The sequence below is a fragment of the Triticum aestivum genome, chromosome 4A (genome assembly GCF_018294505.1).
Source record: "Triticum aestivum cultivar Chinese Spring chromosome 4A, IWGSC CS RefSeq v2.1, whole genome shotgun sequence".
In the NCBI taxonomy this organism is placed as follows: domain Eukaryota; kingdom Viridiplantae; phylum Streptophyta; class Magnoliopsida; order Poales; family Poaceae; genus Triticum; species Triticum aestivum.
This window is the reverse complement of record NC_057803.1, coordinates 403863791-403876443: the sequence shown is the minus strand read 5'-3', so window position 1 is coordinate 403876443 and position 12653 is coordinate 403863791.

The window sequence follows — 12653 nt, the reverse complement described above, 5'->3', positions numbered from 1 at the left end:
TTCTCCTAAAGATGACTTTTTAAACTCGTTTGTTGTAGATGTTGGCATTTTCTTCTCCATTCTCCTATTTCAATTATCTATCTTCTATTCTTTTGTTCTGGAGGCATTGTCATGTTGCTCTTTTCAACCCATCATCCCATTTTGTCAAAGATCATGTTCTTTTCATGCCTATCCGTTTAACCGGAGCGTTGTCTCCTCTGCTCAAGTTCTTTTCGTCTTATCAAGTTTCATATCTCTTTCTACCGGAGTGCTGTCCGAATTTGTTCTTCCTTGTCCCTCTTTTCTAATGGAGTGTTTTCAACTTTGTTCATCTCCGTTGTATTCTTTCTTTCAATGTCTACAACCTCACAATGTTCTTTGGTTTCACTCAATTTTCAAAGAAGCAACTTAGTTTTACATCTCCTCTTTCTCTTCCGTTTGCCCTCCGGTGCCATTCTAGATCTCGGGACGAGATCCTCTCGTAGTGGTGGAGTGTTGTGACGCCCCGAGACCGTTGTGCCAGGTGTCTTCGAGTTATTCGTTGTTGTTGCCAGGTCATTTGCTTGCGTGTTGCATTTCATCATGTCATCATGTGCATTGCATCATCATGTTTTCAAAACTTGCATCCGTCCCGGTCTCCTCATTCCGTCCATTGTCCGTTCTGAGCCCAGACACACTTGCACGCGCCCGCGGCATGTCCGAAATATCATTTTATAAGTGGCCAGAAAATGTTCTCGGAATGGGGTGAAAGTTGGCATGTGGTGTTGTTATGTTGTTAGTAGGTTGCCTGCCAAGTTTCATCGCATTCGAAGCTCGTTTGATAGCCTAACCGTTAAATTATAGCGGCAATATAGCCGGTCTAACGTCAGACGTTTTCGGTCACCGGAAAACAGTCGCCGGGCCTCCCTCTCTTCTCTTCTCTCAGCTCGAGACCGTCTACACAACTCACTACCTACCGCCAGGTCCAACCTAACCTCTCTTGTCAGCCCGCAGCGCCCCTCGCGCGCGTCCGAAAGTTGTCCCGACCCAACCCTGGGAGTCATCACCGTTGTGTCCGGATCATCCCCAAACATCTACAAAACGTCACCGTTTTCTTGTTTGGACTCCCTATCTATTTTTTTTCGGCCGTCTGATTATGATCGGAGGGACGAGATAGCCCCTAACCTATCCTACTGGCTATATATATTAGCCTAACCCTAGACCAACTCCCTCTTTTTCCTCACCCGCCGCCACTCTCTCATCGGGATCATCCCAGATCCCCTTCTCACCCAACTAGCTAGCTCCTTCGAGTATCCCTCGATCCCCTCCAAATCCACAAACAACCTCCTCCTCCCTGGTCGATCCAGAGGAGTGGAGCTCCTCCGCGCCCATAGGCCCTCCCGCTCGAAGGCTCCACGCTATAGCTCCAGGCCGACCACGAGCCCTCTCCCTTGATCCCTCCTTCTCTTCTTTCTTTCTCATGCACTCTCAACTCTCTCTCTGTGTGCCTCGCAGGACGCCATGGCTGCCCTGAAGCTCCAAGACGCTGCTGTCCCGCGCCCGGTTCCTGCAACCTCGCCCGCACCTCGGATCCGTCCCTTGTTTCGCCTCCCGCGCTGAGCTCCTCAAGTCCCGCATCCGTCGTGGCCATCAAGCACATCGGCGTCATCCTCGCCTCCCTGCAGGAACTGAACATCGCCGCCACCCATGGAACTCCTCCACCATGGACAGCGTCTCTCCAGCGCGTTGCGTCGCCTACTTTGCTCCGGGACCGACTCCTTCCAACTCGATCCGGTTGCTGCCGTCACGCCAAGCTCCATCGTCACCAGCCCGCGTCCTGGTCGCCCGCCTCCGCTTCCTCTGCAACGATCAGAGGCACGTTCGTCAGGCGCCCGCTTCCCCTGTTCCTGCTTGCTCGCGTGAGACGAGTGCCTCGCCTGCCCCGTTGACCGCATCGCTCCCTGTTTCGCTAGCACGGGCCGGCCTCGCCTGCCCAGATCCGCCCCCTGGGCCACTTTCCTCGCGTGCGTGTGGGCCGACCCCGTCCAAGGCCAGCGTGCCCTGCCAGGCCGCCTCCTCCATAGATCTGGGCCAAGCCCATGGTGAGAACCCCCCCTTCAGACCTCTGTGTGGTTGGGCCAGCCAGATTCGGCCCATGTCACGTTTTTTTCCGTTCTGCGATTTGTCTATTTATCCAGTGTTTGCCTGTTTTACAGAAAACCCCTTGTGCTACATGCATATAATAATTCACAATTGGTGCATCGGTTTAAAATGAATTATACATGAAAGTTGCTTAGAATTTTGTGTAGATTAATAATATCCAACTTTCATCTATGTTTAAAATGCTTAAAATGTTGTTTGGTTAAATTTGCTCCTATGCCATGTTAAAATGATTTAATTCATAACTAATTAACCGTAGCTCCGAATCTAACAAACTTTATATGTAAATGGGGTAGAATTTTGCCTAGTTTAACTTGGTGGCATCATCTTGCATGTTTAATAACTATAAAATATGGTTTAGGGCAGAATAGTAACAAACCTTAAATAGGCATATGGGGATTTACCGGATTCGTTATTTGTTATATCCGGCCCCATTTAAATTGTTTAGATGATGTAGTTTTGTTATGCCTCACCTCTTTCCATGTTTAACAACATTTAATATTGTTAGGTACCTAACCGAGATCGATCTAAATAACTTGAATGTGGTGTTTCGTCAATGTGCAACGGAGTTGCATATTGAGCTCCATTTAATTTGTTGGATTGCTTATGCACTTTGCCATGCCATGCTTCATTAAACCGGACATGCATCATACTTGTTTGCGCATCATGCCATGACTATGTGGTGGTTGTTTACTATGTTGTGTGCCTTTTCCGGTGTTTGCTTCTTCGGGTTGGTTCTGGTAACGTCACGTTTGTGAGGAACCGTTCGACTACGTCAGTTGGTCTTCTTTATGGACTCGTTCTTCTTCCTTGTGGGATTTCTGGCAAGATGATCATACCCTCGAAATCACTACTATCTTTGCTTTGCTAGATGCTCGCTCTTTTGCTATGCCAATGCTACGATGCCTTCCACTTGCTTTCAAGCCTCCCAAATTGCCATGTCAAACCTCTAACCCACCATGTCCTAGCAAACCGTTGATTGGCTGTGTTACCGCTTTGCTCAGCCCCTCTTATAGCGTTGCTAGTTGCAGGTGAAGATTGGAGACCGTTCCTTGTTGGAACATTTATATACTTGTTGGGATATCATTATATTGTCATGTTATCTTAATGCATATATATACTTGGTAAAGGGTGGAAGGCTCGACCTCTCGCCTAGTGTTTTGTTCCACTCTTGCCGCCCTAGTTTCCGTCATATCGGTGTTATGTTCCCGGATTTTTGCATTCCTTACGCGGTTGGGTTATAATGGGAACCCCTTGATAGTTCGCCTTGATTAAAGCTTTTCCAGCAATGCCCAACATTGGTTTTACCATTCGCCACCTAGGCTCTTTTTCCCTTGGGTTTCGCGGACTCAAGGGTCATCATTATTCTAACCCCCCCCCCCCCCGGGCCAGTGCTCCTCTGAGTGTTGGTCCACCTGCCAGCTGCCGGTGGCCACCAGGGGAAACTCTAGGCTGGCCTACCCGTACCTAAGACAATCTGAGTGTGCCCTGAGAAAGAGATATGTGCAGCTCCTATCGGGATTTGTCGGTACATTCAGGCGGTGTTGCTGGTTTAGTTTTACCCTATCGAAATGTCTTGTTGTACCGGGATACCGAGTCTGATCGGAATGTCTCGGGAGGAGGTCTATTCCTTCGTTGACTGTGAGAGCTTGTGATGGGCTAAGTTGGGACACCCCTGCAGGGATTTGAACTTTCGAAAGCCGTGCCCGCGGTTACGGGCAGATGGGAATTTGTTAATGTCAGGTTGTAGAAAACCTAAAGTTGACCTTAATTAAAATACATCAACCGCGTGTGTATCTGTGATGGTCTCTTTCCGGCGGAGTCCGGGAAGTGAACACGGTTGTTGGAGTTATGCTTGACGTAGGTTGCTATAGGATCACTTCTTGATCATACTTTTATCTACCGTGCTTTGCCTTCTCTTCTCGCTCTCATTTGCGTATGTTAGCCACCATATATGCTAGTCGCTTGCTGCAGCTCCACCTCATACCTTTTACCTTACCCATAAGCTTAAATAGTCTTGATCGCGAGGGTGCGAGATTGCTGAGTCCCTGTGGCTCACAGATACTTCCAAAACCAGTTTGCAGGTGCCGATATTACAGAGCAGGTGTCACAACCAAGCTCAAGATGGAGCTCGATGAAGATATTGTCCTTTGTGTTGTTACGTTCTAGTTGTTTAGTAGTGGAGCCCAGTTGGGGTCGATCGGTGACCTTTGTCGCATTTGGGGTTCTTCTTTTATTTTTGTTCCGTAGTCGGACCTTGATTGTATCTGGATGATGTAATGCTTTATTCATGTATTGTGTGAAGTGGCGATTGTAAGCCAACCATGTATCTTTTTCCCTTATGTATTACCTGGGTTGTGTGAAGATTACCTCTCTTGCGACATTGCTTTCAATGCGGTTATGCCTCTAAGTCATGCTTCGACACATGGGAGATATAGCCGCATCGAGGGCGTTACATCTATTGACATAGTTCCATGTGCGAGTTGGCGTTTTTTGCTTGTTTTTTACATCACAGAAAATCAATACCAAACGAAGTCCAAATCCAGCGAAAATTGTTGTGGACTTTTTATGGACCGGAAGACACCCAATGGGCTAGAGAAGCCCTTGGGGGGTGCCCCGAGGGGGGCACAACCCACCAGGGCGCGCCTAGGTGGGTTGTGCCCACCTTGCCGGCCTCCCGCACCGCCTCTTTGCTATATAAACACTCCAATATTCCAGAAACCCTAGGGGAGTCGACGAAAATCAATTCTAGCTACCGCAAGTTCCAGAAACACGAGATCCAATTTAGACACCATCATGGATGGGTTCATCATGCTCATTGGTGCCTCTCCGATGGTGCGTGAGTAGTCTTTTGTAGACCTTTGGGTCTATAGTTAGTAGCTAGATGGCTTCCTCTCTCTCGTTTGATTCTCAATACAATGCTCTCTTGGAGATCCATATGATGTAACTGTTTTGTGGTGTGTTTGTTGGGATCCGATGAACTTTGAGTTTATGATCAGATCTATGTTTTTATCCATGAATGTTATTTGAGTCTTTCAATCTCTTATAGGCACGATTACTTATAGCCTTGTATTTCTCTCCGACATTTGGGTTTTGTTTGGCCAACTTGCTCTGTTTATCTTGCAATGGAAAGAGGTGCGTTGTGATGGGTTCGACCTTACGGTGCTTGATCCTAGTGACAGAAGGGGAACCGACATGTATTTATCGTTGCTATTAAGGATAACAAGATGGGGTCTATTTCTACATAAATAGATCTTGTCTACATCATGTCATCATTCTTATTGCATTACTCCGTTTCTCCATGAACTTAATACACTAGATGCATGCTAGATAGCGGTCGATGTGTGGAGTAATAGTAGTAGATGCAGGCAGGAGTCGGTCTACTAATCTTGGACGTAATTCCTATATAATGATCATTGCCTGGATATCGTCATGATTATTTGAAGTTCTATCAATTGCCCAACAGTAATTTGTTTACCCACCGTTTGCTATTTTTCTCGAGAGAAGCCACTAGTGAAACCTACGGCCACCGGGCCTCTTCTTTATTATATTTCCCTTCATAGTTTATTTTTATTTTCTTTTAATCCAAAAACCCAAAAATACCTTGCTGCAATTTTTATTTATTTATTTTATCTCGTGTTCCCGCAAGATCTATTTATCCAATCTACAACAATTTTACCTCTATTTTTACCCGTGAGGAATTGACAACCCCTCTCTTACGTTTGGTTGCAAGTATTTGTTCTTTGTGTGGAGGAGCTGTTTACGTGGTGTTGCGTGGTTCTCCTACTGGTTCGATAACCTTGATCTCATCACTGAGGGAAATAGCTACCATAGATGTGCTGCATCATCCCTTCCTCTTTGGGCAAATACCGACGTAGTTCAAGCTTCTATCAAAAGGAATATCTGGCGCCGTTGCCGGGGAGGCATCATGAACATCTACCAGGTTCCTAATGACAAATCTCATCTCCATGCAATTTACATTATTTGCCATTTGCCTCTTGTTTTCCTCTCCCCCACTTCACAAAAAAATGTCATTTTCTTTGCCCTCTTTTTCATTCGCCGTTATCTCGTCAGATCTCCTTTTGTGTGCAACCTTGTTTGCCACTTCTTGTCGTTATGGATAGTTCTTCTGCTATTGCGTGCACTCCTGACAATAAGGTTCTTAACTTTAAACAAAGGGGAGGGGAGAATTTAAAGGATGTTTGGTATAGGATTTGCAATGCTCATAATAGATCTATCCATAAGTAATGTGTCGTTGTTCTTCTTTGTTGTTTTTATATGAGCATCACCACTTATTATAGATTCGTCCTTGATACGATTATCGGTTCTAATTTCTTGGTGTGTGTCAGGACCCCGATTCCAAGTCAGATCTAGCCGGTAACACCTCATATCACTTTGCGGCCTCACGCATGGTATTCCCACGGGACCGTTTGCGCCTTTTGGCTCACGTATATGATAGTGTTGGTAGCATCCATATGACAGAGAACCCGGGCCGACATGACTAGTCGTGAACCCAAAGTGGCACTAACTTACGGGGACAAGCATACATGAATCAACATCGAGCATGTCGGTCAGCAGCGTGTGAATCCGGGCTGTAGCACTGGGCTAACAGGACTCCGGTGAACCGGGCTGTAGCAGGATAGGCAGGACTCCGGATGTCACCGCGTGACATTTCCCTGAAGGGACAGACACAGGAACGAAGTGAATCACATGCCAGCCAGTCAAGTGTTCCGGAGCAGTAGTGCTGGGCTAGCAGGACTCCGGTGAACCGGGTTGTAGCGGACTACAATGGCTCATGGAAGCACAAGACTACATTTCCCCATAACAGAGGCTACCAAGGATAAACAACTAGGTTGTCGGATCCCACACATACCAAGCATTTCAATCATACACACAATGTGCTCAATATGTGCAATACAACATGGCATCACAACAAGACTCTACGACTCAGAGTATTTATTCATTAGGCTCCGAGGAGCGAGATATTACAAACATGGGTATCATGACCCAACAATCATAGCATACAATCAAAGCACATGCGCAAGCTTAACATGTCTGAGTACAGACATCTATAAATGAAAAAGGCTGAGAAGCCTGACTATCTACCAGATCCTGCCAAGGGCACAAGATCGTAGTTGAGGTATCAAGCTAAACATCGAAGTCCACACGGAACTACTAGCGAGACTGACGTCTCTGCAAAACATAAAATAGGCAAACATGAGTACAAATGTACCCAGCAAGACTTACATCAGAACTATCTACATATGCATCGGTATCAACAAAGGGGTGGTGGAGTTTAACTGCAGCAAGCCATCTTTGACTCGGTTGCTATCCTCAAGTACGACTGCAAGTAACTCTTTTGAGGTGGCGCACACGAGTCCACATATTCACCATACCAATACACCACTATGGATCCGCTCTCGTCTCCCTACGAGAACGTCATCCATAGCACTCACGCTTATCTTGCGCATTTTAGAGTATCCACTTTCACTTGTCTATGAACTATGCAAGGGGTCCAAGTTTCCATATCCGAGGAATCCTGCTATCCGAATAGATAATGATAACCCTATAGGGGTGTACTTCTTCACACACGCTCTCGCCACTTATCGCCCTGTACACGTCATGTACCTCGGCAACCTTCAAGCGGAAGCCGGGCGAGGGATTCGGCCACGACCTGACTAACCAACAAGTCTCTAGTCCAGGTTTATCACCTATTCGGGTTCCATCCGCAAGGAGATCCGGTCGGGGTGTCGCTCACGGCCCCAAACGATGGGTGTAGGGTTCCCAAGCCCACCATCCGGGTGCCACTTGGTACACCGTGCCACTGTGCCTAGTATGTCCCAAGCCCACCTGTACCGGGTGCCACTTGGTAGAGTACTAACACTACCTACAAACACCAGAAACTAGTTGCAACTCCTGGACAAAGATCGAGTTGATTAATAAGCCGAGAGGGGCCGATTTACCGGAACCCAATGTGTGGTAGTAACTGTTCATGGATCACAAACACAGAACTCAGTTCCTGAGGACGGCTGCAATGAGACAACCCACCATGTACTCCTACATGGCCTCTCACCGCTACCTTTACCAAATCGTGTTCACACACTTAGCTCTCAACGGTAGGACATGTTCACCACGTTCCAATTCATTCCCGATGAATCAGACTGGACTCAACTCTAAGCAGTAGCAGGCATGACAACAAGCATGAATGAGTAGGCACATCAGGGCTCAAACAATTCCTACTCATGCTAGTGGGTTTCATCTATTTACTGTGGCAATGATAGGTCATGCAGAGGAAAGGGGTTCAGCTACAGCAGCATGTAACAGTTGAAATGGTGTTGTCCTAATGCAGTAAAAGAGAGCAGGAGCGAGAAAATGGGATTGTATCGGAATGAACAAGGGGGTTTTTCTTGCCTGGCACTTCTGAAGATGATATAATTCTTCATCGGTGTCGTCGAACTCATCGTCGGAACGAATGTCTACCAAGAGGGAACAAGCACCGGCAAACACAAAAGGAACCGCAATCAATGCAATGCACATACATATGAATGATATGTCATATTAAGGTACTGAATTGACCTAGTGCAACAGTTAGCCATATTCATTGAAGTGGAATTCAAACCTATAGCAAATTCCAACTCCAAAACCAATTACCATTTATTCCATAATCATGAATTGTCCTATTCAGTGAGGTTATCTTGTTCAAACATGCATTAAAATACCATAGTCAGATTCTTTGGATTTTTCAGATAATTTTTCATATATAACTTATTTCATTTGGAGTTACGGTTGAATTTCTATGATTTTTAGAAGTTTAGGTTATTTTCTGAAATCCATAAATCGTTTCTGATTTATTTTAAATTCCAGAAAACCTTTACTGCGCCAGCACTAGGTCTCGGTGACATCAGCATTGACCAAAGTCAAATCTGACTGGTGGGCCCTACCTGTCATTGACCCAGGGTGTTAACAGGGGTTATTTAACTTTAATAGGGTCACTAGCAGTGCGGGTCCCACATGTCCTACACATGACGTTGATTAACTGGGTGATTAGCACCTAATATAACCCCACCACGTCAGCGTCGCCGGATTAGGCGCTGACAACCTCACAGTGCGGCGGCTGCTCGCCGAGGTGGCGCTAGGGGCAGCGGCTGAGTGCGTTGAGGGCACCAGGAGGGAGCCCTCGCTTGCCTGCATCCAGGGGCATGTAGCTGGGCGCAGGGAGGCCGAGGTCGACGGCGGCGACCACTTGAGCAGCGGCCGGACCTACGGCGTCGAGCGGAGCGGGACGGGGCTACAGAGCACGACAGGAGGCGCGGTTGGTGGCGTTGGGCAGCTGACGGCTTGCTGAGCACGTACCGGTGCTTGGACGCGAGCGAAACTCGCTCTAGCCACGGCAGCTTCATGGCCGGCGAGCGGAAGCTCTCGGTTCCGACGGGAACGAGCTAGGGGAGAGGAACGGAGGGGGCGAGCATGGGGGAAGGAGCAGGAGCTCACAAGGGGTCGGGGGAGCAGCTCAGCGGGCTCGGGGAAGCTTCTGCGACGGCCAATCGAGGTGGCGGTCGTTGGTGGCCGAATTCGAAGATGAAGACGATAGCGGCTGCTCGGGGCCTCCATGCTTCCTTCCTTGGGTGTTGAGGTGAAGCGCGAGGTGACGGAGGCTCTGGACGGCTCGGGGAGGCAAGGCGAAGGCGGTGGGTGTGACATCTTACGGCGCCGTGCTCGGGCGCGTGAGGAGGAGAGAGAGGGAGAGACACAGAGAAGTGGGTGGGGATGGGGGAAGAGTAGGAGGGGAACCAGGGGGAGTGCGTGGCACTCAAAGGTGCATCGGGGAGCGGCGGGAAGCAAGAGGTGGCACGACGCGTGGCCAGCGCGCAGCGAGCACGCGCCCTCGTGCCTTCTGGCTGAGGAGGTGGACTGGGATGGCTCGACTGGGCGAGCTACAGTAGCAGGTAAGGCCCATGTACTTCTCTCCTTCTCTCTTATTTCTGTTTTCTAATTTCTGGAGATATTTTGAATTTGGTTTGCTAACCTAATTATTTTTTCAGCTTCTGGAAATAATTGTGGATGTAAAATGGTTTAACCCAGAGCTCCACAAGAAGTTTCAGAATTATTGGAGCAATAAAAATATTTATAGGATTTATTTGCTCCAACTCAAATACATTAGTGGATTAAATCAAAGCCCAAATAATTCCCTAAACATGTTCACTATTTTTGGCTTGGATCAAAACCCTTGCCAAAATTATCAAACATTAATTAAGGCATTTTTGGGTTCATTGACAAATATTCTTTTGGTTGACCCTAGTTTTCAAAGGAGTGCTAGGGTTTGTTAATCCCTATTTCAGGTTTAAGGAAAGATTGCCATGATGCATGGATGCAAATGCAACTATTGCACACAATTAATCTAGGGCTGTGACAACTCACCCCCACTAAACAAGAATCTCGTCCCGAGATTCAATACGTGAGGTAAGAAGACAGAGGGGACACAAAGCTAACACGATCTTCACGATCCAGATGCCCTTCTCGAGGATGTTGATTCATTGCATCACCTTGACCTCGATGTCTTGCTTTGAGAACTACATCCAACATGATAACGAGAAGAAAGGGAGAATTTTAGAAGGATCGATCTTCTTGAGGTTTGAGTAACTCAGGATCAACCCATGGAGTGAGACATTGAAAACATCTCTCGAGCTGAGACACGAAGCATACATCCCGAGGGATGGAGTGAAACCGATGACGAAGCTTCACTAGGTAGGCAACAATTCCACACTTAAGAAGGTGGTGAACGGTTGTCAACATAGTGAGGAGTTGAGTTGCCATGATACCATAACGAGACATCTTAGAGGAAGGTGACTCGTAGAATTATTCCCTTAAGTGGCAAAAAGAATTACTTTTGATACAGAAATCATTGATACTCTCTATACCAGCCTAAGACAATTCACAACTGATCGTTTGAAGAAGTTCGAAAGGATGGCATACTCAGACTAGAATGGATGATGTGGACTACCTTGTTGAAGACAACGCAATGGATGATTTTGCTCATCATCGAAAAATGGATGGAACCCATGGTAGGACAACTTCTGAAGATGATCCTGAATAAGAATTACTAAGAAGGCAGCCCATAGTAAAATGGCACAAAGACGGGTGCAAGCTGGGAACAAAATGCAAATGCTGGGATTGTCCCAACCATCATATCTGCCTGAGATTCAGATCTGGTTGGTAACGGGATATTTCAGACGTCATTTCTAGAAAAGAAAGTTTGCAACACAAACCGACGAGATGACGTTGCGAGATTCTCGGGAAATGAACTACGATGGCAAGCTCCAAAACATGAGTTGGTTCTGCTACACACATGTGAACACATTGTCCAAGACAAACATGACCACGTAGAAGTCCTACGATAAAACACTACCGAGTTCTGGTTAGGATCCATCATTAAGGATTTCGAAGTATTTACACAAGTCCATGGATTAGATCCCAAGCATAGACTTATTTTCCAGAGGATTGGTGTGCTAGGGATTAGATCCCAAGTCAATCAGTGGCTTGGTGTGCTAGGGATTCATATAGAATGAAGGTTGCAAGTCTCCAGACCACTGACTTGGGATGATTCTAGAGGAAGCGAAAGAAACTTTCTCAAGTTCACGGCAGCAACTTGCATCATGTGCACGTGAATTAGAGGAAGTCACTTCTTCCATCAAACATAAACTTCATGAGCTAGCACGAAGAAAATGCTTTCAAAAGTTTCCAACACTAACTTAGATGTTCAACATGAATCATGGACATGACGAAAATGTTGTCAATGGGCTCAACAACAAACCATCCAGGCTTCCATATAGATGGAATTCCACAATTAAGTGAACATGGTGATAGCATTGGTCAGACCAAAGGATGTAATGGTGTATGCTCGAGCGATCAACCACGAGTGAGACAATATTATGAACATCGTTGGTTCTGATTTGATTTGAGGATAGCCCACACTCAAATCAAAGTTTGGACAAGACAATAGATCCAATAACTGATCACGAGGACCAATCGATGAAGATATCATCTTTCTTCAACACACACACACACACACACCAAATATAACCCTTAGAGATGAACTAAGTCAGACAAAGCTTTGTCTTCCAACTCTCCAAGTTGTTGTTTAGCTTATCCAACTAGCTCAGAGGGTATCCAACATAGATTCTTGGGGAAGGGGTGGTTTGCAAGAAACCAACTTAATCACGAGCTCAACATAACAGTCAGGGGACAACCTGGTGATACTTTCGAGAAGATAATCATAAAATCACGAACCACCGATATGTTATTAAGCTCGAGAACAATCTTGCTTTTCAGGGCAAGACAATATGATCAAATAAGAGAGGGTTTGGCACAATCCCAACTCATTGATTGAAGTGTGCACCAGAAATATGGACTAGGTAGCACGATCAATCTTAGGATGATGATTCAATAACCAACACGCTAAGAATGAGAATATTGTCCATTTACTACAAAGCAACGAGTTGCTCGGAGTATTGATTTTACACATCACAATTCAGTTG